General features: G+C 35.2%; 1 long non-coding RNA gene across 7 annotated transcripts in view; it reads left to right on the top strand.

The window, feature by feature from the left end:
* The window catches only part of LOC122890009, a 74039-nt gene that overhangs the window by 29795 nt on the left and 16277 nt on the right, over window positions 1–27967 (top strand). For 5 of the 7 annotated variants that reach the window (XR_006381011.1, XR_006381015.1, XR_006381014.1 and 2 more), the window contains 3 exons: window positions 2472–2629; window positions 5401–5555; window positions 14180–14424. This is a non-coding gene — a long non-coding RNA (uncharacterized LOC122890009). The remainder of the gene's footprint in view (window positions 1–2471; window positions 2630–5400; window positions 5556–14179; window positions 14425–27967) is intronic. The other 2 variants (XR_006381010.1, XR_006381013.1) reach the window with 2 other exon arrangements.

The following is a 27967-nucleotide window of genomic DNA, read 5'->3' as shown; positions in this document are numbered from 1 at the left end:
TTGGGCTCCATGAAAGATGCTATCAAGATAATGAAAAGACAGCACACACGGGGAGAAAATATTTGTAAAAGACATATGTGATAAAGAGCTATAAAATATACAAAGAACTCTTAAAACCCAACAATAGGTAAACACACCGGTTACAAAGTGGATCGAAGACCCTACCTAAATGGACACCTCACCAAACAAGATAAAGTTGGCAAACAAGCATATGAAAAGTGATCCCACATCATATATCATCAGGGAATTGCGGATTAAAACAACAGTAAGACACCCCTGCTGTGCCCCTATCAGAATGGCCAAAATCTAAAACACTGACAGAGAAGCAGAGCAAAAGGAAGTCGTAACAGGAATTACAAAATGGCATAACCACTTTGGAAGGCAGTTTGGAGATTCCTTAAAAACTAAACCTAGGGATGCCTGGGTGGCTCAGTTGGCTAAGCAGCTGCCTTCGGCTCAGGTCATGATCCCAGCGTCCTGGGATCGAGTCCCACATCGGGCTCCTTGCTCGGCAGGGAGCCTGCTTCTCCCTCTGCCTCTGCCTCTGCCTGCCATTCTGTCTGCCTGTGCTTGCTCTCTCCCTCTCTCTCTCTGATAAATAAATAAAATCTTAAAAAAAAAAAAAAACTAAACCTAATTTTCACCATATAATCCAGCAATTGTGCTCCTTGGTATTTACCCAAATGAACTGAAATCTTATGTCCACACAAAAGCCTATAAATGAATATTTATGGAAGCTTTGGGTATTTATAGAAGCTCTATTGCCAAAACTCGGAAAGAACCAAGATGTCCTCCAGTAGATAAAATGATAAGTAAACTGCTTTATATTCAGACAATGGAATAGTATTTAGTGCCATAAAGAAATGAGCTACCAGGCCATGAAAAGATATGGAAGAAACTTAAATGCACATTACGAAGTAAAAGAAAGCACTGTGTAAAAGCTTCATACTGCATGATTCCAACCATATGACATGCTGAAAAGCCAAAAATCTGGAGACAGTAAAACGGTAAGTGATTGCCTAGGGTAGGGACTTGAGGGATGAATGGAGCATGGAGTGATTGTCAGGGCAGTGAACTGCTTGATGCTATAATGCTATAATGCTGGATGTGTGTCAATATTAATTTGTCCAAACCCATAGAATGTACAAAACTACGAATGAACCCTAATGTGAACTGTGGACTTTGAATGATAATGGTGCATCAAGGTTAAGGGTTATAAAAAATGGACCACTCTGATGGGGGATGCTGATAATGGGGAAGGCTACATATATGTAGGGGTGGGGATATTGGGGAACAGCTGTACCTTCTTCCTAATTTTGTTAAGAACCTAAACTATTTAAAGAATGTAGTCTTTTTTTAAAAGAAGTAGAGGAGATCCAGATGTATGTATGATTACTGAAAAGAAGAAAATTGGAATAAGACTATTTACATGTAAAACTGAATGATGTACTATAGAGCAATACAGTCAGAACTGTGTTCTTTTTTTCTCGCACAGAAACCATTTGCATGATCGCACAACAAAATTCACTTATGTGGCTCTCAGCCAAAAACCTGTTCGATTGTCACCTATTTTCAACAAATTAACCTCTATCTTTACAGAACTGTAAATTGTCAATAATATCAATAATACCAAAAATATCAATAATAATAAATAAAATAAAATGCATACGTGTAGGGGCGCCTGGGTGATTCAGTTGGTTGAGCGTTTGCCTTCAGCTCAGGTCATGATCCCAGGGTCCTGGGATCAAGTCCTGCACAGGGATCTCTGATGAGCGGGGAGCCTGCTTCTCTCTCTGCCTCTGCCCACCTGCCTGCTTATTTTCTCTCTCTCGGTCTTTCTCAAATAAATAAAGTCTTTAAAAAAATACATACCTACAGAAAATGAGATAATATTTGGACTAGCTTGTTAGTCAAGAACATGAAATGACATAATGTAATCCTTCCCTTATTTCCAAGCTTCAGATACTTATTTTTTTCTCTAATAGTGAACCATTCCCATGATTTTAAAAAAAAAAAATCTTCAGAGATTTTTAAACAAAAATACCTGGTATCAGCAGAAGGTGCTGGTTATCACACCTTGTGACGTGGTTGGCAAATCAAAATCCATACAGTGTTGATTAACTACTAAGACCATAAAGGTAATTTCCATTTAAAGATTTTGGAAAGGGAACTAGGATTGTATTTTTTAAAAGATTTTTTAATCTATTTATTTGACAGAGAAAGAGCAAATGCAAGCGGGGGAGGAGGAGCAGTAGAGGGAGAGGTAGGAGCAGGCTCCGCATCAAGCCGGGAGTCTGACGTAGGCCTCGACCCCAGGACCCTGGGATCATGACCTGAGCCAAAGGCAGATGCTTAACCAACTGAGCCACCCAGGTGCCCAGTAAAACTTATCTTCAAATATGACATGCCAGAAAATTCAAACAACGTTTCAGCAACTAATTCATCAAATTATTTTCTATTTTTTTTTAAAGGAGGACTAATTCTGGTTGTCCTATTTAAATAACTACAGTGCCATTAAGAGCAAAAAGAAAATCAGTAAAAACATTTGCTCCTGAACTCTGAGTGACTTAAATAAAGATGACATATGAATAAAGAAGGGGGGAAAAGGATTCTTTAAATATCTAACAAGGTGGGTAGGGAAAAAGACCTTTCAAGATACCAACAATGTTCTAAGCAAGTAACTGGAGTGAACTGTTTTTAATCCTTTATTCATTCCTACTTGAACTGCTTTTTGTTCTACTAGGTCCTGGGTCTCTAGTCACCTTTCATGAAATCCTCTGTATCTGCGTAAATTTGTCTTGAAATTGTGGACTCAGATTCTGACACCTGTCTGTGCAGTGTCCGCTCAAAATTCTGTCCCATCGATCTTTTCCTGAAGTAATGATAGTTTATACACGAGCTGCTTTAGTCCTATCCCTGAGGTCTGATCCCTTTGTGGGAAAACACATTTCGAATCTCCAGCTTTTAGCAAAGTTTTCAGGAAACACGAGAGATGGGCAGAAATCACCAAGAGGTGACAAGACTAGATACCTGTGAGTAATTGACAACACGAACCAAAAATGTCAAGAATGGAAAGGAATAAATAGACTCTATCATAGATGTAATAAATGGTTCAAAAAGACTTCATTAGTGTTTCTCCTGAGAGAGAGACATTTTATAAGCAGTGAGGGCATTCCTAAATATTCAGGGGTTTCCTCTAAAACACACAGCCTTGGAACAACTTACATTAATAAAAATTTACCTGAGTTATAGTTAACCTTAGGAAAACTGAGTTTCTCTTTTAATAGGATTGCTTTTTTTTTTTTTTTTCAGGAAGCCAATGCATTGTGTTAAGAAAGAAATATGAATCATCAAAAAATGATTTCTAGCATACCACTTTTTAAATCATGTAAAAAACTGTCCACCTGGAAATTTTAAATGTAAAAGACATTTTGATTTTTTGTAATTTAGAGATTAATTTCAAAAAGCCAAAATCGTGAACGTTGTCAGAGGATAGTAGTTAATGTGATTAAAATAATACAGTAAGGTCCTGGAAACAATGAAAAGCTGTAGCTTGCCTCCTATAATTCAGAGAGATAGCGTATATTTAAAAATATGAGTGTGGAAAGTACCACAGTCGTAAGGAATCTTACTTCTTTCAGAAGTGAGAAACTTGATTGTTTATTTTAAATAATCAAGGTTTTAGAAAAGTCAGCATCAAGCTTAGAAAGCTACTCTGAGATACACAATCTCTGTCCACTGGAAAAATTATAGAAAGGGGAAAGAAACCTTTTCACTACCTCTTGTTATGAGCAGACTAGATATTCTAGACCAATTTATCATTATTAACAAGGAGAAAACAAAATTTTAGTCCTATAGTTTTATGATCTATGACATTAAGCATTTTGTGAATAAACCTACCAAATTGGGCAATTTGCTAAAATCTCAGCCTAGTCTTCTCAGACTCGTCACTTGCCGTTATTATAAACCAAGACTAACAAAAGTCCACTGACTTCTTGCGACCTCTTATACCCATTCAGATCATAGTTTCATCATCTTTTCACATATGTAAAAAGATATTTCCCTTTAAAGATAACTACTCTCTTTTTCTATGGAAAACACAGTTTTTGCATACATACTCTTATTTCTGCCCAGCTCCTAATATAATCTAAATCTAAATCATTAAATTAACTTGTGATCAAAGTAACTACCTCTTGTTTTACTAGGAGCTTGGTAATTGAGAACTGTCTTTACTGTGCAGGCTTTCAGAGATCAGCCATGAACACAAGCACGTAGGCAACAGACTGCAGCCACAAAATTTGCAATGGCACAGTTAAAGGGGCAAAAAGAAAACAGTAGAGTAGGCCAGAAATAGAGCTATTTCATAACGTAATACCTATGGGAAAAATAGACATAAATTCTATATGTGGATATATCACGTGTAGATATGTTTGTGTATGTGTGGTGGAGGAGAGCTTGTATGTGTTGATGTCTATAACCGACGTTTTAGTATTCTCCACTAAAAATCGTAGAGGCATCTAAAATTTATTCATCATCTAATTCTATTAATATGCAAATTTGCCTATTTATCTAAGGATCTTAGAAATTAAATTTCAGTTGGCTTATTACATAATTGCCCTTGCTGGAGAAAAATATTTTCAGAATCATAATTCAATTTTTATTAAAAACACATTTACATTTTTCTTCCTTGTAAATATTATATGGACATAATATTAGCTTATCTGGTCAGTAAATAAGTATAAGGAGTTTAAGAATCAGATTATTTAGTCTCACATAAGAAAATAAAGGCAGCTTTCATTTTAAAACCTACAAAATAGGGGCGCCTGGGTGGCTTAGTAGGTTAAGCCTCTGCCTTCGGCTCAGGTCATGATCTCAGGATCCTGGGATCGAGCCCGGCATCGGGCTCTCTGCTCAGCAGGGAGCCTGCTTCCCCCTCTCTCTTCCTGCCTTTCTGCCAACTTGTGATCTTGATCTCTCTCTTTCTCTCTCTCTCTGTGTCAAATAAATAAATAAAATCTTAAAAAAAAAACCCTACAAAATATATTTCTCCATTGTACATTATGGGGGAAAAAAAAAAAAGACACCAGGATTTCCCCAGGGATTCATACCTATTCATATAAACATGGATTATTACATAAAGCTACTTTTGAGCTGAAAGTTTTTGTGAGAATATTTTTCCCCTTCAATATGTAAACATTGTAATCAGTAAACATTTTTTGTTTTTTTTTCTAAGAATGTTTGCGTTCTCTGTATTTGAAATACATAAGCTATTATCTTCAATAAAACAATACAAGCAGTACTCTCTAAGGAGGATTTGTAGTATAATTTATTAAAACATTCCAAGATAGGAAATATTTCTAAAATATATGATGAGAGATAAAAGGTTCTTCTCAATTACAGGCACATAGAGCATAGAGAGTTTTACATATGCTTTTACAACTTTGGACATAGTTTAAATGATACATTGGCCGCGAGGAAGCCAGACCATCCAAACTTTGCTAATATCAGAAACAAAAGCACCAACAGAAAGAAGAAATGACAAAAGATCAGTGAAGGTAAGTTTTATTGTATTTGGAATTCATTCCAGGGACAAAAAAACTCACTTGAGTCTGGGAAGTTCATATCTTACCTGACACATTTTATTTACTTACTTACCTATTTATTTATTTATTTATTTATTTATTTTAAGATTTTTATTTATTTGACAGAAAGAGAGAGAAAGAGCTCAAGGAGGTGTAGCCACAGAGACTGGGGAGAAGCAGGCTCTCTACTGAGCAGGGAGCCTGAAGCAGGGCTTGATCCCAGGTCCCCGAGATCATGACCTGAGCCGAAGGCTGATGTTTAACCCACTGAGCCACCCAGGAGCCCCTTACCAAAGCCATTTTAAATGGCTTGGGGAACTGAATCATTTTCGGTGTCTTAGTGGGACCTCCATCAACTGTCAAAGATGATTTTCAAAAATTAAATAACATGATTCTCTTATAAATGTAAACTAAGCATCTGTCGAAGATTTATTTAATTCAGTAATGAGGGAACCCGCAATCTGGGAAAGGCAGTTGCTTAACAATTTTTACAAGCTTGATAAATTTCATTCATAAAGAGTGTATCTGAAGATATTAACTGAATTCTGTATTTTAAATTTTGGTCATAGAACCATGGCTACATTGTTAACATAACCCATAATTGTGGATTCAAATATAAGCATCTACTGTTTCCATCCAGATGGAATGGAATCAATAGGATTTTATTAGCAGAACAATAGAATTTTCATGTCTGTCGTGAATATATACAATTTTTAAAAAATTCTAACTCCAAATAATTTTTAATTTGATGGGATATTAAAGAACTCAAATATATCTTTCAACAGATTTTACAGATTTTAGATGTTTGTCAAAACTTGCATGCTCCCATATTAATTCTATGTAAAGCATATCCAGTAGCATTTGGGTTATAACTTGAAACTAGTGTTTTATTTTGTCTTCAATTTACTTTAAAATATTTAAGCATAGGCAACATGGTATTAGAATTACATTAGTTGATTTAACTTAAGCCAGAGGTGCAGTTAGATGCTTTAATTGAGAATTTGGACAGGAAGAAAGAGCTGCTAGGACAGGGCCGTGCTGTAAAGCGACTACTACTAGCGTATCCTTTCTCTTTGTCTCTGATGACACCAGATGGTTTGTCCTCAGTTGGAACTCTTTGTTTTGCTGTACCATGTTTTGTGTGATACACTTTTGTGTAATGCAAATTAGTTTATATGATTCTTAAGAAGGGAGTGATATCATTTTAATGTAGAAATTGTATTGCGTAAGATGTAAAATTTCCCAGCTTGTTCCTTTTTGCACCACCAAATCAGAGTGGCTAGGCATAAAGTACACAGAGACTGAAAGGCAACAAAGTGTAGAGAAAGGCGTATTGAACATGACGCCTCGTTCCCCTAAATTCTTCATCTTTGCTCTGTTGGGTCACATGATGGTTGCTGGAAATTCTCTTTGTGTTCGTTTTCTCTGATCTTACGTAACATAACTCAGCAGCCTCCAGCCTTCCTTACACATTTTTTTCCATGAACTAACTTCAACTCGTTTTTAATGGCAGATCTGAAATTTATAGTATTACTATATTACTGTGCAGTAATAGTATAGTATTACTGTATTTAAATTCAGTATAGTACTACTGTATTTAAAATTCAATATTTTTGTACGTTTGTTTGCTTGGTTATAATATTCATGTGTACAGAAAAATTTGCTGTGAAACCTCTTTTCCATATAACCTATTCACAACATAAGGTAAAAATGTTCTTGCCTAATTCCAATTATTTTCATTACAGCCGCCAATAAGTTAATATTTGTGCCTAATAAATAATATTGATACAGATCATCCTGATTTTAAAACTTTTTAATTTTTTCTAGGGAACAGATTTACTCTCTTGGATTTCTAATTTTTTTTTTAAGATTTTATTTATTTGACAGACGGAGATCACAAGTAGACAGAGAGGCAGGCAGAGAGAGGAAGGGAAGCAGAGTCCCGCTGAGCAGAGAGCCCAATGCAGGGCTCGATTCCAGGACCCTGGGATCATGACCAGAGCCAAAGGCAGAGGCTTTAACCCACTGAGCCACCCTGGCATCCCAAGATTTCTAATTTTTTAAAGGAGAATGCTCTCTGTGTAGTCATTGGTAGTATTTGTCAAATGTTTCTGATCTGTGCCTTCTGGTCTCCTGGTAGTTATGGGAGCCATGTCTGGGTCTTGCGTATAAACTGTGAATAGAAATGATATTTATCAAACAGAGCACTTAATTGCTGATGCAAGACCCACCTTCAGAGCTTTTTTTTAACTTTTGGCAAGGTGATTGACATCCTTCAAGTAGTTGCTTCTCTGCTAGCTTGAATCTCTGGGTTATGAGCAGCCTGGATCTTTGAGTTACTTGCAAGCAATTCATCTTTCCTCAAGCCCCTAGGACTTTTGGATTTGGTTCTTAACTGCAACACAATCTACCCTATCCTAACAGATTTGATGTAAAACTGTATCTTATGTCACAGATACTCTCACATTCACAGACTAAAATTCATGGGTTACCTTATATATATATGGGTACTTAGAGTTCTTATTTTTAAATTACAGCCAAACTTTATGTAGAACTATATAAATTAAAATCAGTCTCCAAAGTAATGTATAAATGTTAGAAAAATAACAAATATATATACAAATATGGTGCAATTAAAAAACCACTGCTAGAAAATTGTTGCAAATATTGTTTAGATTTTACTTACTTTTATGATAGATTAACAGATTAAGATAATAAGACTATATTCCTTTTATAAAAAATCCATCCATAAATGGCAGCAGTTTTTTACAATTCCAGCACAATTCAATTTTCATACATTTCCTTAAAAAACTGTATGTTCGTAGTAGAGTTTTAATTATGTTTTTAGCACATACATTTCATAGTCCTGGATGGAAACTAACTATTCTATAATAAATACTATATTTTTTTCTTTCTACATTTTTAGAACAAATTTTTAGTTCTACAAATGAACTAAATTCATCTCCATTAAAAAATGTACAGTGTAATGCATTTTAAAATTAAGAACGTTAAAAATTTTTGTATTGATTATGAAATGCTTTTAATTACCTTCTGAAATGTTAAAATAGTCCCAGCATTAGAACAAATGCTCAGAAAAATGACAAATGACAATTATTTTTTATTTCCTACTTTTTTGAGGAGATTTTATGTTTAAGTAATCTCCACCCCCAATATGAAGCTCGAACTCACAACCCTGAGATCAAGAATGACATGCTCTACTGACTGAACCAGCCAGCCACCCCAACAATTCTTTTATTATAAACAAGTCAGAGGTGGTTTGTCTATTTCTATTTTGATGACTTTTATTACAAAGCAATATTAAATCTCCCTGCATGCTTGCTTTTTCTCTCTTTCCTTCTTCATTTTTTTTTAATTTTAAAGATTTTATTTATTTATTTGATAGAGACAGAGCGAGAGAGGGAACACAAGCAGGGGAAGTGGGAGAGGAAGAAGCAGGCCTCCCCCACAGCAGGGAGCCTGATGCAGGACTCAATCCCAGGACCCCGGGATCATGATCTGAGCCAAAGGCAGACTCCTAACAGCTGAGCCACGCAGGGGCCTTTCCTTCTTTCTTTCCTCCCCCACTTCCTTCTTTTTCTTCCCCTCCCCTCCCCTTCCCTCTCCTCACCTCGCCTCTCCTCTCTTCTTTCCTCTCCCTTTTCTCCTTTCCTCTCCTTCTCTTTCACTTTTTCTTTTCCTTTCTTTCCTTCCTTCTTTTCTTTCTTTCTCCCCCTCTCTTGCTCTCTTTCTTTCTCTTTCGAGAGAAATTTGCTTAGTGTACTTAAGCTTATCTATTTCTTGGTCTATTGCTTTTTCATATCATTCTGACACTTGTTTTCTTTAAACAATTCATAGTGGCATAGCCTCATGTTTAATACACAGACTTGTCAGAGAGCTTTAAACTTAGCCGTAGAACTTACTGTTTGCTTTAGGGCACATTTCTTAACACCCTCTCTGAGAAGGTTTTACATTTGTTTAGTTGTACAGAAAAATTCAGAAGCTATATTTTCCTTGAATGTTTTTGATATTTTCTGTCTTAGGGAATTTTTTCACTCAATGTTAAATTTATTGAAAAAGTAATTCCAAAGAAAGTATTCATTATGTTTTCTTCTATTACCTGTAGGGTCTGTAGTGATGCCCTCTCTTCAGTTTTGTTACTGGTAATTATGTCATTAATTTTTTAAATTATTATCACTCTAAATAGGAGTGTTGATTATTTTTAAGCACTCAGCTTTTGAATTTATTATTTGCTCTATTTTTGTCTATTTTGTAGTCATTAATTTCAAGCTTTTTGTTATTAAGTTAATTTGACTTTAATTTGTTCCTCTATATTTTAGCTCAGTAAGACTGATGCTTAATCATTGATTTTAAATTTTTATCCTTTTCTAATAGAAAAGGATAAATCTATAAATTTCACTATAAGCATGACTTTATCTTCATACATCACGTTTTAATATATGATTATTTTAATTTCAATAAGTTAGAAGTATTTTCTAACTTTATTTAACGTACAGTTTACTTAAGTTTGCTGTTTGATTTCTTTTGTAACAGAAAACAATCTTTTCATCATATCAAATCTCCGAAATTTGTTGAGTTTTATGGTCTATGCTGCTGAATGTTCCTTAATGAGAAAGGAGTGTTGAAATCTTAAAATACAATTGTGCATTTGTCTGTTTTCCTTTAAGATTGCCAGTTTTGCTTCTTTTAATCTCTTTTAAGTAGGTACACCTTAAGGACTGATATCTCTTAACAATAAATTGACCCCTTTATAATATGAAATGTTCCCCTTTATCTTTAAAAGTTCTTGTTCTGAAGTCTAGTTTGATATAATTTAGCCATGCCAGCTTTCTTATGATTAAACAGCATATCTTTTTTGTTGTTGTTGTTGTTTTTATTGATCTTACTTTTAAACATGGAAAATTGAATGCATGCTTATAAATTTCCTTAAACCTGTTCATTCTTTTCCTTTCTTTTTTATTTCTTTCTTTCATTTTGATATATTGAAAATGGACTTACATTACACAGCATGAAGTTAGAATTCATTTTTTATCCATTTTTGAATTTTTTATTGTTTAGGTTATTTGTATTTGAGGTAATTTTCCATCTTTGAGTTTAACTCTAGCACTTTCTAAAATTCCATATGGTTTTTGTTCCTTTATCTTCCTAAAATTTATTTTTTAGGATGCTATTTTTTTCCTCCACTCTTGGAAGAACCACTGTTACATTTATTTTTTATTTTATAGTATTTTTACCAGGATTTACAACATGTATATTTATAGTATTATAATCTACTTTCATAAAATATAATGGCAATCTTGGGGCGCCTGGGTGGCTCAGTGGGTTAAAACCTCTGCCTTCGGCTCAGGTCATGGTCCCAGGGTCCTGGGATCGAGCCCCACATCGGGCTTTCTGCTCATCAGGGAGCCTGCTTCCCCCCTTTCTCTCTGTCTGCCTCTCTGCCTACTTGTGATCTCTGTCTGTCAGATAAATAAATAAAATCTTTAAAAAATATATATATATATAATGGCAATCCACATAAAAAACTTCAACAATATAGGTAGATATACCTCCTATTATTTATTCTGTTGTTGAAATATATTTTACTTCTATACATTATAAATCCAAAATTAAGTGCCTAAGTACTGTTCAAACAGAATGAGAGGGAAAATAATTATGACTATTTGTTTATTTACCCCTTTCACTATTCTTCTCTTATTGTTTTCATCTGGTACCATTTCCCTTCAGCCCAAGGAAGTTCCTTTAAAATTTCTTGTAGCTGAAATCTGCTGGCAACTACATCACTCAGATTTGTTCAGCTTAGTCTTTATTGACTTTAGTTTTTTCATTTGCTGGCTTTATAATTGTATACTGACAAGCTTTTTTTCTTTCAACACTTTAAAGCTTGCATGATTTTTGATGAAAAACTTATGGCAATTTTCATCTTTGTTTCTTAGTATGCAATGATTGTGTGCACATATGTGTTTTTTTGACTGCTTTATTACTTGTTTTCAACAAGATGATTATGATGTGAGATGGTATGTTTTTGGTTTTGTATTATTTGAAGTGTGTACTACTTCTTGAATTCCTAGGTTTATAGTTTTCATCAAATGTGAAATATTTTCAGATACAATTTCTTCAAATATATTTTATTTCCCCTGCCCTTTTCTAAGACTTCAATTACATGTGTGTTATTGTCCTACAAGTCACTCCAGCTATTTTACTTTCCTTTTTTTCACCATCTTTTATCTCTGTGCTATTTTTTGAATATTTTCTATTACTCTGTTTTGAAGTTTGCCAGTTATTTCATCTTTAGGGTTTATCCTGCTATTAATCTCCTTTAGGAGAATTTCATACACAGATTGTATTTTATGTCTTTTAGAATCTTTGCTAATTCTATCATTCTTATCTCTTGCAATTTTATTTTATTGCCAGATTTTTCTCCTGATATGGCTCACATTAACTTACTTATTCACTTTGTGTATGTGTGTGTGATAGGAGAATGCCATTTTTCTAGGATTACACCTGTTTTATTTAAACCTGTTGCTAAGATACAGCTTTACCCTGTATTTTTATTTATTTATTTTTAAAGATTTTATTCATTTATTTGACAGAGATCACAAGTAGGCAGAGAGGCAGGCAGAAAGAGAGGGGGAAGCAGGCTCCCTGCTGAGCAGAGAGCCTGATGCGGGGCTGGATCCCAGGACCCTGAGATCATGACCTGAGCTGAAGGCAGAGGCTTTAACCCACTGAGCAACCCAGGCACCCCAGCTTTACCCTGTATTAAGCAGATTCTCTCCATTCTGGTTGTTCGAAGACTCTAAAAGTTCAGGGAATCCTGGAACTTTTTCTCCTACTACAGTTTCTCTTGTTTGGCCTTATGGAGTTTAATCCGAAGTAGGTTTGGACTGATAAAAAGACTCAGAGACTTTGAATTTCTGGAATTTATTTCTCTGTGCAGTTCCTGCCTCTCAGGTACACTGACCCACAAATCTAGGTCCCTTTCCTTTCAAGAGCACTAATTTTAGTTTCTTCAGCTCAGGAGAAGTACTAAACTCGTTTGGATTTCCTTTCTCCACATTGTGACCTGCAAATTGTCCCCAGGCAGAAAGCAAGGCACTTCATAGGCCTCATTTCTTGTTTCCCTTTTTTCAGTGATTATAGTCCTGCACTCCTGTGATGCAATGACTAGAAAGTAGTTAGTTATGGGAGAGGGCAGATCTCATAGAAGTTACTCCTTCGTGGACTGAAGGTTAAAAATCTAAAACATTATTTTAACTCAATAATACTGGTATGGATTATAGAATTCCAGAGTCATTTTGAAGGAAGATGTAATTTTAAGTGTAAACAAAACCATATAACATACTAAAGACAACTTTCTTATGTAGTTATAGTAAAAAAATCTTTATTCAACATTTGTTGCTAAACTAAGATTCTTTATCTTACATGCAAATAATTCTGTGTTCTGACTTTTTGTAATTTAAGCTTATTCCGGAAAATTATTATTTCACTTTTATGTTTTGACAAACTTTAAAGTATAGGAAGTTAAGGGATTGTTTTTATTGAAATATGTTTCTGTTGGGCACAAGTGTGAGTTCGGTTAATATTGATTTAACAGTCTGTACCAGAGTGCCATATTTCTTTTGGCAAGTTATCTAGATGTCCGTTATCTCTAATGTGGGTTCATCTAAGGATCAGAAACTTCAATGACAGTGACAAGAGGGCTAAATCTTCTATTGAGGAGACCTGATCGAAAGTTTCCTGGTATCTTTGGAGGTGGAGAATCACATGCTGAATGAAATCATTTTAAGGGTAAGTTTATTTGACACCAGTAATAGAGAAGGAGAGTAAAGGCAGTGAAACCAGGAGGGAATCTCAGGCGCCAAGACTTAAATGAGGTAATAAGGAATGAATAATTGCAAGCGCCTGGGGCACCTGAGTGGCTCAGTCAGTAAGCATCTGCCTTCGGCTCAGGTCACCATCCCAGGGTCCTGGGATTGAGCCCTGCATCAGGCTCATTGCTCTGTGGGGAGCCTGCTTCTCCCTCTCCCTCTGCCTGACTCTCTGCCTGCTTGTATTCTCTCTGTGTGTCAAATAAAAAAATAAAATCTTTAAAAATAATAATAATTGTAAGGGCCCTTCAACCCTCTGAAACCATCTCCACTTTTGACTTGAGTTTTCTGGTTCAAGATCTCAATGTTTCGTAATTATTTGTGGCAAGACTCATGTTTTTATATATACCATGCCTTTGTGTAGCAAGAATGAAATTTTAATTTTAATTTTCCATTAAAAATCTCAAGAAAAAAATACTCAGAACCCATGAAGAGAAGACTACAGTTTGAGTTCATTTCTGCTCTTCTGAGTTTGATGTTAGAGACCAGGAGCCTTGGTTGTCCATCATAAAATGAGTTGGGTAGATGTCCCCATTGACCTTAAGCTAAGGAAGGATTCTTTTTTTTTTTTTTTAATTCTTTCTTCAAATAAAGAAAGAGGGAGTGATGGTGACAGAGACATATGAAAAACTGAGAAGCAGCCAAGCCTGTTTTATGTTTCCTAACTGATAAAACACTGCATTTCAATTCAGTATGATTACTTTTCAGGTACTGAGTCAGACACAGCAATCTCCGGCAACAGAAAAAGTGAAAAAGGAAACATTTAAAGTAAGACAACTGTGTGATGCTGGGACTCACAGTGCAGTGACTTCTGTTGTAGCAAGTGTCTATATTGCTATGAACAACCCAGACAATGCCAGAATGTTGTAGCAGTAAGGACCACAGACCCACATTTCAGCTTAAGACCATCATTTACTGAAATCTGCTTATAGGAAAATGTGATTAGCTGGAAGGTGAGTAGTTTGATTTGTCTTCCCTCTTAGTAGTTCGAAGTTACAAATAAGTTACAAATGCTATTTTATAGTTACAAGGAATACTTGTATTTGAATAGTGGTAACTCATTTTTAATTGATCTGCCATCTATGTTGTCCTTCTAAGAATTCTCTTTTTAGTCAGTGGTCTCATCTGATGGAACAATATCGTACCCAGAGATTTCTTGTAACACAAAAGAACCCTGAGCTTCTTAGGTAGGAGGGGTAAAAGGAAAACAGATGAAGAGAGCCAAATAGCCCCATTTGGTTGATGTAGATATACATGGGTCTTTCAATCCATTTTTGAAACTGGCTGATAGGGCTACCACCTGATTTCTGGTGATATTTTCTCCCAGAATTGGTTTCCACTTCCTCTGTTTGAACAACATAGAGGGAGTCTCAAAGCATGTTCACGGGACAGTTTTGCCAAAAATTCAAAACCATGCAAGGGTAGTGTAATACACCACTCCAAAATCTGCCACTTTGCCATATTGATTATTTTGGGCTGCAGGTACTTGAGAAAAAAGCAAATGCAGGAAGATTTCTATGAACTCCCCTTATCTGCTGAAAGGCAGAGCCTCTAAATGGAACTCCTTGTCATAATTCCCCTCCAGGAATGTCATCAGCCAGAGAGCACTGACTTGTCACAGGAGAGGAGCCTAGAAGTCAACACCGCACCCAGACAGATTTCTGTCACCAACTCTCACACTTCGTATTTCTTCTCCAAGTGCCCATCATTTCTCCTAAAAATCACTTCTCCCACATCCATTCCCCTTTCTTTTTCAGAATGGTATTTAAACCTGCATTTTAAACCACCTCAGGGAGTTACTCAGTTTTCCCATGGGCATCTTCCCTGTATACCTGAGGTATACATATTCATCAAATATTCGTTTCTTTTATTAATCTGCCTTTAACTAACAGGGGTCTCAGTTAAGACCTCCAGAAAGTAGAGGGAATTTTTTTTTTTTTTTTGCCTTCCCTATACCACACATAATTCTCTTAATACGATGTCATAGTAGAAGATTGTGGCAAGTACAAGATAGTGGCTTAAATCCCTTGTACCATCTTTGTTTGTCACAATATATCTTATCCATAGGAACTGATAACTATTGAGAAATGACTATGTGTGAAGTACTGTTCTAAGTCACTTAATACTCGTAACCTAGTGAAGTAAGTGCTATCGTCATCTACTTTTCATAGATGAGGAAAGAAGTTAAATGATATCCCCAAGTTTACATGGAAAGGCAAAAATTACAACCCAGGCAATTAGACTCAAATTCATGCTTTTACACACTACACTAGAGTGTCTTTTTATAGTCTCACAGGGTCCTACACAGCATTGGACAAATAATATGAACTCAGAAAATATGTGTCAAATAATAATTTCTGAGGTCAAATAGTGGGTTAATTAATAAACAGTATTATTAAATGTTATAATTAAAATGCATACTATTAAGCACTATTTTTAAACTTAACTATTTTGTTTACTTAGAAGGTAAAAATATAATATGAAATGATTTTATTTTAATATATTGATCTAATAAAGTAGGAGATGAGTGGAATTTTCTAAATTATCTCATGTAATTTTAAACAACTTCAGCAATTTACTAGAGATTCTAGAACTCTTCTTAGAATTCTATTATTGAACTGCTCTTACATTTCAGTAACATCACTTAAACTTCTTCCAGTTTTTCTGAAAAAGAAAGATAAATAATTCTTAAATAAGTTCAGGAGGCAATTCACAGAGAAGTAAATAAAAGATTCCACACACTCATAAAATTCTAGAGCTACGCTTGACCCCAGGAGTTCATTCATCCTCCTGGGAACCAAGTTTCTTGTAGGTAGATGTTTTTCAGTGTTTCTGTGTGAAGCTTCCAATAGTACAGTAGAACTTGCTGTAAAGAATCAGACAAAAGGAAAATCTAGACCCTAAACCATTTGCATATCCTATTTTTAAACACCATTTTGGGTTTAATATTTATCTAAGATGTACACTGACTTGTGTTCTATAATCCAACATTTAATCCTTACTATTGACCTTAACATCTCAGGTATTTTTTATTACCCTCCCTTATGGAGCTACCTTTCTCTCCATCATGAGAATTTTCCTGTTAAGCTCTTCATCAAGATTAAGTCTTCTTGATCTTTGGTACTCTTCCAGTATTTTCTAACTGTACTTTCTCTAATTGCTTTATTTCATTCAGGTGAGGCTCTTAATGAGGTCTTTAGTCTCTCCTTGTCCTATTGTTTTTTCTCCTTCTGCTTAACTTCTGTTTCTAACACTTAGAATGATATCCTTTGCAATCAAAACATAAGAACTGACCTCATGGCCCATTAATGTACTCAAAGAACTATGCCATTTTATTACATATCTTGGATTTATTAATAATAGACTTTAGCCTGTATCCTCAAAAAACAAGTCACTTATTCTCAATACCATGTTGCTTGTCTTTATACCCTTGAAATTTTAGTGCATATATACTAGGAATGAAAATACAGGATAAGAAAGAGAATACAGAGAATCTAGAAAACTCAAAAGTATAATGAATATGATGGGTTAGGAAGTGTAGAAAGTTGAGATAAAATATTGAACATCGATGACTAGATGACTGAATGTACCATTAATACAGATTTTGAATTCTGGATGGAAACACCATAAGTGGGAAAATTGTGGTTATGTTGAATCTGAGTTCCTGGAGATGTGATGAGGCATAATGGTTTTACAAGTATTTAGAAATCTATGACTTTAGATCTTGAGAATGTCTTAAGGATTAGAGATACAGACCTATATATTTCACAAAAAGATGAAAGTTGAAGTCATAGAAATAGATGAAATTTTAGAGAAAAAGAATAAAAAGTGAGTGAATCACAGGTAAGAGTTATTGAGAAATGCTGACATTTGGACAAGAATTAGAAAGGAAATTGTCACAGACAGAAAGAAAACTAGAAGAATGCAATATTATAAAAGTAAACAAAGACTTTAATCAGAAGTACACACTCAATATAGTCAAGATGCCTATACAGGGATAGAATTAAAGATATTTCAGGGAATGATACTTGCCAAGCAGTCTCTTTTCTTTAAATAGTAATCTTTTTTAACTCCTAAGCAGAAAAGTGATATTACTACCTTTAGTGAGTGAATTTATTAAATTGGGTACATTTTATGAGAGATACCTTGGAAAAGAAGTATTTTTAATAAGTCATGATATGTTTTAGCAACTTGTACCCACCTCCTGGCTTGTAAAGAGTTTACCTGGTCTACAGTGCCTGACTTTCTGACAGAGGCTGATTCCAAGGACTGCATGTTCAGGCATGCCTAGCTGGTTCATTCTCAGATTAGTACAGTGTGGTCTTCATCTGCCAAGGGCACATTGGTGGTGAGAATCTATCTACCTTCCAAATGGAGCCCCAGGAAAAGCCACATTTCATTAAAATTGGAGTTAGATCAAGACATCCTGGGTATAAAAAAAAAAAAAAAAAGACATCCTGGGTATCGAACTACCTAGTCTTTATTTCTTAAACCTGAATTGAACACTGCCATTATTAATTCATTGTCTCCGTGCTCCAAGGTAACCCCATTTTTCTGCTCTGTGGAAATGGACATGGACCTTTAAATATTGGTGGTTTTTTTAGGCGGTACTGAAGTTTTCTCCATGGAGAATGCTGGAGAAACATTGTAGGAAGAAAGGGTTTTGCTGCCTAGTTGCGGGGTGCTTGCTTGATAGACTCCTGTATTGCATGTCGCCTCCCCAGTTCACAGCTCTAATGTGAGAAGCTTGTCCAGCATCAGCCTCTTGCAGTGTGGGTGGCTTCGCTAGTATCAGGAGCCTACAGTCGATGGTGGGCAGCAGCACCCACATGCCACCAGCTGGCCTCATCCCTCCCTAGACACTTTGGTATCAGAGGACCTCCAGCTTTTCCAGTCTCTACAGGATGAATAGCTTTCCCTGGCCCTAGAGGGTGGTTTTCCAGCATGTTCAACCAGCACCCACCATGGGCAACTTCCTGCGAAAATGTGAGTCATAGTGGTATGCTCTCCGAAAAGGTCTGAACCTCAGAAGAATGGGCATATATATATGGAGCTTTCCCTTGAGTGTTCATATCAATTCTGACTAATCCTTATAGCTGATATTTCTATACCCTTTAGAGTTCTCTTTAATTATTAGCCCATCTCTCATTACTTTAATCTGTTGCTATACTTAATAACTATTTATATTGATATTCTCTGTTCAAATTACCGCATGTTTTTCTACTCCTGATTAGACCCATACTGATACCTTGACCAAAGGACATCCTACAATCAAGTTTATGAAACTTTATGCAACTGAATAGAAAATGGTATTTTTGTGCTAGTTATCATAATTAAATAGCACGACCTCTCTACATCTATATCCCACATGGATTATAGATCTAAATATAAAAATGAAGGTTATATGGTTTTTCAAAGAAAATATCAGGGAACATATTTATTGATTTAGAAAAGACAAAAATCTCTTACACAAATCCATTACAAAACCCACCATAAAATTTTAAAAAATGAAAAATTGTACTAAGTACAAGTAAGAATTTATATTTATCAAGAGGCACCATTAAATAATAAAAAATACAAGGTGACTTTCATTTACTATATAAAAACAGCTCCTACAAATGATTACAAAAACTGACAACACAACAGAAAAATAAGCAGAAGACTTGATAATTCATAAAACAAGATAGATATCCAAATGGCCAAATTATATGAAGATGTGTTCAGCTTCATTAGTCATCAGGAAAATACCAATTAAACCCAAAATGTGACATGTGCTAACACTACCAACTACCAGAAGAGCTAAGATGGAAAAAAAAAAAAAAGAAAAAAAAAGAAATAAGAACTATAAAAAATACTAAGTCTCCAGCAAGAGTGTGGAGCAACTGGAATGCTTACAAATTGTTAGTGAGGGAGCAAATTAGTATAACAACTTTTCCAAACTGTTTGCCAATATCTACCAAAATGAATACATGCATAGTGTATCACCCAGCATGTATATTTTCCAAAAATATGTACAAAAATGTTCATAACAGCACTATATAGATTAGCCCAAGATTTGAATTAACTCTGTCAACAATGAATTGGAAAAATAAATCGTAGTCTATTTAAGCAATTGAATACTGTATACAAATGAGAAATGCCAAACAGTTCCACACATAAGAAGCCAGACAAAGAGCAAATACTTAAAAATCAGCCTCAATGGACAAAAGTCAACTTTGTTCAAGAAAGTATCTGGATGGAAAGGGGGTGGATTTGGAGATGCCTGTTAATCTTCTGGCTCTTCTTCTTAGTGTTAGAATGACAAGTGTGCTGACATTTTAAAATTCAGTTAAGGTACACTCTGAAGATCTGTACCATTTTCTGGATGTTTGTTATTGGAAAAAAATTTTAAAAATTATAAAATAAGATGGTTTTTCAATAGAATAAGAAAGGTCTTCATACTTGCAGTATATGCTGTGCTCATTCAGTTCTCAAAAGCACTGAAACTCCCTGGGGTCTTATTACTCACTGAATTATTATTAATTCCCAATTACCTTTATCGATGTTACTTTCTAAAGGATTCTTTAATTGGCATCAGTCAATTCTATTCCTCTCTTCATTGGGCATATAAATTAGCCATTCGGTTACACTCTCACAGTCTAAAGCTTTCCATCTCTCACAGATTTACATGATAAATAACAGTTATATTACTTAGAGAAAATTCTATGAGTCCCATCAAAAGCCCCCAGAAAGTCATATCTAACACTGTTAAATGTAACACCCACCATTCTTGTCTTAGATATTCAATACTCAACTCAAGGTTTAAGGGCAAAGAAGTAAGCATATAAATTAAAGCACCAGTAACAAGAAGAGCTGACATATTTGGCCTGTAAGAATCCTTTCGTTTTGTGCTACCCCATCGTTTGGAATCTCGGGGCCAATAGCACGTTTAAATTCTAGTGTCCTGAATCCACAAGTAAGTGCATTTTATGGTGGGTATGATGGGGTGTTCAGATGGTGCAGTAATGTGTTGTGATGGTTGCTGTGCGTGCAATCGAAAGAATGACTCACTGTACATCTATTTATTATTTATAGATTACATGGTGGGCCAGCAGAGAAAGAGAAGAAAACTTGCAAACTAAAATCAATACAAATAATAGCCTCTCCCAAGAGAAATCCCAGGGGCTTAGATAGCTCGCTCTTTTCTTTCTTTGAGCCATCTTTTTCTTTCTCACTTTTTCTGTTCTCTCTTTGCTATAAAAACCATTCTCTATGAAAGGGTATTTCACTATTTTGCTCCATTATATTCTTTGTAAATAATCATTAATATTCCTGCCCTGTCTTTTCTGAAGTGATCCATTCTAAAATAAAATAAGTGGTAACAGGTAGGATACCCTTTTTTTAAAAAAATTTTTTAAAGATTTTATTTATTTATTTGACAGAGAGCGATCATAAGTAGGCAGAGAGGCAGGCAGAGAGAGAGAGGAGGAAACAGGCTCTCCCCGGAGCAGAGAGCCCTATGTGAGGCTCGATCCCAGGACTCTGGGTTCACGACCCGAGCCGAAGGCAGAGGCTTTAACCAACTGAGCCACCCAGGCTCCCCACAGGTAGGATACCTTTGATTAACTTTATACTCCACTATAATTTGTAGAAAATATATGTTGAATGGTAGACCCCTTTCAAGACCAGGAAGTCAATTAACTTGAATAATCAAATATGCTAAGATTTCTATTTTATTCTTTCCTAATGATCTTATGAGATATTATACTCCCTCCTTACTAGTTTGTGAATACTCAGTATAAATAAGTACAATAAACTAGATAATATGTCTATACCATATACATAAACTGTTTTGTTCAGTGTCTTTAGGATTTTATTTTCCTGAATAGGACTATACTGAGGTAGTTTCACATTGATATAAATCGTACCTCAACATTAAATGTATTAATAGAGTATTAGAAAATGAAAGGAGCAAATACAAAATATATTATCTGGAATCACTGCAAATAAAGTTTAAAAAAGCAGTCTCTCCAATATTTTACTTCTGCTCACTAAAGTTGAGTAATAATTTAGGCAGGTGAACAGAAACAGAGTTTATGAATCTATTTACTTATTGAGAAAAATAAGTGCTGTTCCAAAAAAAAAAAAAACCTCTAAGTTACATGCTTAAGTTTGCTGGTATAAATATCTATAATAATATTCACAAAAGAATTTACAAAAATAGTTTCCTTCAGTATATAAAAGATCGATATTGTGCAAAATTTATTTTCTTATATCTGTATCAAACAATAACTATATTCTTCCTTACATTGATAATTGGATTATCTTCTTGACAGTTTATATTCTTATCTTCCTGTTTTTCAGTTCAGAAATGGGAAATTGATTTAATATAGCCACAGAGGGTGATGGTTGATGGAGTTAAGTAATGAAGGGTCTTGTGGATCACAGAAAGACACTGATTTTGGTTCTGAGCAAGCTAAGAAGCCATTAGATAATTTTCACTGATGAAAAAGATGATAAGATTCTGTTTAAAAACTTACACTGTAGCTACTCATTTGATAATGGACTGAAGAGTCCAGGAAAGGAGCTGGGAAAACAACAAGAAATGATCAAGATGGTAGCAGTAGAGATAGTGAAGGTGGCTGGCTTCTTGGCATGTATTTGAACAGTTTAATTACCTCAACAGGATTTCCTAATGGCTTGAACATACAGAGTGGGGAAGAGAGTTAAGGAAGACTAAGGTGGTTGACTTGAACATTGCAAAAATGAAACTCTTAACTCTGAAGAAAAAGACAAAAGAAACAGTTTTTGGGGAAAACATATTAAGTTTGAGATATGGAATATCCAAAAAGCCATGTGGTCAGAAAGTTTGATTAAAGAATCTAGAATGCATGGACACTATAAATTTCCCAAAGGGTAAAATTTCCCAAAGACATTTTAAACATTATACTTTATTACTGGATGTTAAGTTGAAAGAAGAGCTTTTTTTTTTTTTTTTTAAGATTTTACTTATTTATTCAGAGAGAGACAGAGAGAGCAAGCAGAGGGAGTGCAAGCAGAGAGAGAACTAGGCTCCCAAGCAAGGAACCCTGGGATCATGATCTGAGCTGAAGGCAGATGCTTAATCCACTGAGCCACCCAGGTGTCCCTGAAAGGATAACCTTTTGAAAATGGTACTTTAGCATCTTGGTTTCTGACATCAAAACTAAGTATATGCATATTCAGAAAGAACGAAATGAGATCTACCGTCAATATTGTTTGAATATTCCCATGGTTTATACATCTTTCAAAAAGTTAACAAGTCCTTCAATATATGTGATGTCACTGAGATTACTTCCTCTTTGGAAGAGGCTATGAAAAACTACCAAGTTTGGAAATCTGTTAATCCTATTCTTGATTTCCATAGCACCTTAAGGTTGTGTAAGAAATGACTGTCTTCTATCTAAAATAATTAAAACCTAGCTTTTGACAAATTTATAGTGCAAAGTATTTATACTTTTCCTTAATAACATAGTTAAATTATATGTCCATTTTATCTCCATAGAAGAAATTGATGAGGCAGTCAATTGTTACTATTCATGGTAGTTGTATTCTATATAGTCTCTGCAAAGGCTGAATTAGCTAATAGTGAACAAATGTTCCTAGGGGAAAATGTTCACAGAGTTCCTGCAAACTCTGGTCACAACATTTTGTCAGCTGACCAATGCATAACCTTGTCTTATATACAAGTTTTGGCTCAACAGTACCTTAATGTATATCATTGATCCATTAACACTGAACCCATGGACAGTTGCACTGTAAGTCATATCGGAAGGGAATTCATCTAACACATGTCCTAATGCACATTCCCCTTGAGGCACATCACAGCCTTCCTGCTCTTAGGAACACTAGGCAGCACTTGAGCCCTACATCCTAGAGGTCATTTTAAATAGTAAAATCACTAATAGCTCAAAAATGTGAAATATGTCACACTAAATAGACTGAGAAAGATACGTTTGTCATATGAGAGCTGAGACAAGAAGGCAAAGCGTCGTACTGGTTCACCTTCCCTAGGGACGTACACAGAGAATGACTCAAATTTTTAGCCAATCTGCACATATCCGTAAATAACCATGAACAAGCTGCAAATATTGATTCTGAGGGTTACAAATAGACTTTAACAATTTGGCAGATTTATAAATATAGAATCTGTGAATGAGGATCAAATGGTCATATATGCCTATATTCTTATATTCACATCTAAATATTTCTTCATATACACCTATATTCTTATATTCACTTCTAAAAAATCTTTCTTCCCCCATAGACAATAAAAATGTCAAATACTCAATAGGAGAATGGGAAAATGATAAAATAAGTGAAAAAGCAAAAACAAAAAAACATAAGGCCTATATCATAATCTCAGTGCTATATTACTGAAGAAAAATTAGAATGAGGGGAACAATGTGTGCTGGATCCTAACAGAGAAAATTATGCTAGTTTATAGCTGCTTAGACCTTATATGGCCTTTCAAGCCAATAATCTTCATGGATCTCTTTAATTTTCCTTGTAAATACCACATGTCGGTTACCCATGTTAATTGCATCATTGTTTCTATTTCACTCTAAAACCTCTTCCAGATAATATAGATGCTGTGGTAGAACATGCTACAACAGTTGATTTCATATCAGTCTCAGTTACCAGTATCATCACCATCCCCTACACTCTCAAACTGGATTTTAATGTTCCGTACTATCTTAAATTACTGATCATTTGCTTTCCTGTATGCCAGAAAGAATAAGATCTTTGGAATTTTTAGAATTCTCGAGAATATATTTGGGCATCTGAACAAGAAGGCAAAGTTCTAGATAATTGTCCTGTGTTTAGAAGGAAACCCGAATGAGGGAATATGTTAATCTGTAAACATTTCAAATTAAGCACAATTTGATTATTAAAACAATAACAATCAGTGTACAATGATAATTTTTATTTGATTTTATTTCTAAATTGTTTCATAATTTTAAAAATTTCCATGTAAATCTTTCAGACCACTTGACTTACCTTTGTTCAGAATTTGCCAAAGAATTGTGTCTCAGTTTGGAATCATATCAGTATGTTGATCATATACTGTTTAATAAATAGATGTTAAGCATTATTATAAAGTGGACAGGCCAGGTCCAAGGACCTAGAGGGGGTCCTGAGGGACCAGCCGAGAGAGTTACTGGCTGTGCACAGAAGAGAAATCAAACATGAGACAGCAGGAAGGGAAGGCAGAGTTTACTGAAGATACGTAGAGAGTGTACAGATACAGGTAGAGTGTCTGGGAGATTCAGAAAGTAAAGGAGAAAGAATCTCTGCTTTGTGTCTGAGGTTTTTATTGAGGATTGTGGTCTGGTGTATTGTCCTTTCATATGTCCAGGAACTGGTTAGTACAAGGAAAAGGGTCCAGGAGTCCTCCAGAAATCACTTCTTCCATAGAACCAGAGGGTCTTGGTCTTCAGATGTTTAGCACCAGTGGTCTGGAACACGAGCTTAAATGGTTTCATCCCGTCATCTTTGACTGATCTTTCCTTAGATGTTATCTGTTGTTCTGGAAGACTTTAGAGAAATGATCAACTCCTTATCCCTTAACACGGAGGGGGCATAGATTGAGGCACATGTAAAGGGGGAGGAGGGGCACAGGTCCTAGCAAGAATAGAAGCAGGAAAAGGGACAAAAACCATCATAACATGTATAGAATGTCTTCAGCTTCCCTATCCCAATTATATTAACAGAAATGATGTTGTGTAGTTTTTCATTCATCCCATCTGATATTTCTAAATTTGTCTTTGCTATCTAAAGTTTACCTCCTTTCTTTGTAATTATTTTCTTTGAGTTTTCCTCTGCTGTTGGTAGATTTAAGATCACGTTTCCGGTTGCGTGTTGCTGGACCCAGAACCTACCAACTGAATACACAACTGCCAGAGAGAGAGAGAGATTTACATAACTAAACACGGAATCACAGACTTTGTAGAATAATTTAGTCTCATTGCTTTCAATGAGTTTGGAAATTCAAAGTATCTACTAGATATCACACTTAAATGAGTAGTTAACCATTGTGAACACACAGAACTAACAATGCTCACTTCCGCTCAGGTTGGAATTATGCGATTTGCATATCACTTGATCATGGTGCTTGAAATCTTCTAATTAAATATCCCTATGCAAATTTGTTAATATAAATAAACATTTCAAATTAATACATATTTCATATCAAACAGTATTTGATTATAACACATTCAGTTCAAGATTTCTTCAGCTAATACTTACACCAACTATCAAAAATTCATTTTCATATATATGTGAACCAGTTTCACACTCCCTGTTTTAAAAAATGCATCATTTTCTTCTCCAATGATCTTTTTGCATTTAAGTCATTTCTTCTGGTCAGTTGTTTTGTCTTGATACCCACTGGCACATGGAACACTTTGTGCCACATCAAAAAAATAAAATGTGTCAGAAATAAGTAGAAATACTGTCATCGAACCAAAGTGAGTTCGCTCTTTGGTGAGTCACGTAGAAACCACACCGGGGGGAGTTGTCCCACAGAGGAAACTTTATCTGTAGCAAATAAGGACGTCGTAGGGAATAACCTCCAAAGCCGTGACTCTCCAAGAGAGGAAGAATTGAGTCCTTTTGTTTAGGGTTAGAAAGGGGAATCTTGTTCATCGGATACTGAGACAGGCCTAAGGCTGCTTCTATGTCTTAAGGAAACAGGCTACACATCTGTTGTATGTTATGTAAATGAGACTTGTAATTTCTCCTTGGGCAGAGCTTTTAGTATTGCAGTGAGGTGAAGGTAACTGGCCGTCACTCCATGGGTCACTCCATGGTCCATCTGCACAAGCATGAGTCGGGGTCAAGTCCAAACTGGTCTGTGTGGTCTGCATGCAGGTACTTGATACTGTTTTCGGGGGTAGTTCTGGTTTCCACAGGGGACACTAGGCTTGTAAATCTTTTGCCAGAGTTAAGAGATAAACTGAAAAGAAGAGCTTGAGGAAAAATAGGGGACAAAGGTCAGTGGATACAAGCAGGTGAGTTAAGGTCAGGTCTTACGGGGTGGCCAGTGACAATATTACAGCAAAAGATTATTTTAAGTGTCATTGCAAGACATGTATTAAGAGGCTATGGCCTGCAAGTTCACAGAAAGAACTGAGATGGGGGTGTGGGACATGGTAATTATTCTGTATTATTTTCTTCAACTTATTAACCACTGAGTTCTCTGGGAAGAAATGTGGACTTTGTTCCTGTATATTTTTTAATCCGTACTCTAAGTTTTTGTCATTTGATAAATAGTACAATTAAAACATTAATCAGTGATTTTGCCTTTCTTTACATTTTAGACACATATCATTTGGGGAAAAAAAACCCCTAATTATAGAAAGTTTCTCTTGATTATATTAACCAGAAGTGTTTTAGTAAAACAATATCTTGATTAAGCCACATAAATCATAACTCTTAATGTTTTTATCAATGGAGAGCATGTATATTTTTACTGAGTCCAAATCAATAGCAGAAATAAATTAGTGATGAAGTAGCAAAGACCATATGGTAAATTCAATTCAATTAATTAAGAATTTAATTAGAAACAAACATGTGCCTAGCAGTCTATTAAATATTGAAGGGCATACAAAAGAAGCACAGGGCACAAAACATGTTCTCTAGATATATACAACAGCATTTTAAAAATACATGAGATACACACCTAAAATAATTAACAGTAAGACAGTTTAGAACTTTGGAATTGGAGTGGCTTGAGTATAAAACTTAGAACCCCAGGTTCTAAATCTTTAATTTTGGGCACATCTCTTGACTTCTTTAACCCTTAGAGCCTCAACTATACAAAGGGAATATAAACACATCAATGGTTTCCTTCAAGGATAAATGATATAGGTGTATAAAACAGTTTATAAAATACTTGACATATTGTAAATATTTTTAAAAGGGCTAAGAAGTGAAAATATGTCAGTTCGTGTCCATTGATGTGATAATGGCTGCATAGTATCTAACCATACAGAGATACGATGACATGAATGTTAAGAGGAAAACCTACAAATGTGTTCAAGATGATGCTATATCGGGTGATATAAAAGTTAGTCATAATTTTTCAGAGTGGTTGAAATGATAAATGATATTTATATTTAATTTTGTCCTCGTACTCTTCCATATTTTCAGAATAGTTTTATAAGAGTCATAGATTACTTTTTAATCAAGAAATTAAGTAATGAATGAGATTTTGCGTTTGTGGGTGTTCCCTAGTGAAACGAACCTGGGGGGTGTACAGGGAGAGAGACAGAGGGAGAGAGAGATGAATGTATTATGAGGAACTGGCTCACAGGATTACAGAGGATGAGAAGTCTCCTGATCTTCCATATCCAGGCTGAAGACTCGGTAAAACCAGTGGTAGAATTTAGTCAAATGCCCAAAGTCCTGAGAACCAGGGGAGCTAAAGGTGTCCGTCACTCTAGGGCAGGATAAGAAAGATGATCCAGATCCACT

The sequence above is a fragment of the Neovison vison genome, chromosome 11 (assembly GCF_020171115.1).
Source record: "Neovison vison isolate M4711 chromosome 11, ASM_NN_V1, whole genome shotgun sequence".
Classification (NCBI taxonomy): domain Eukaryota; kingdom Metazoa; phylum Chordata; class Mammalia; order Carnivora; family Mustelidae; genus Neogale; species Neogale vison.
This window is presented reverse-complemented; position numbering and strand designations above follow the sequence as displayed.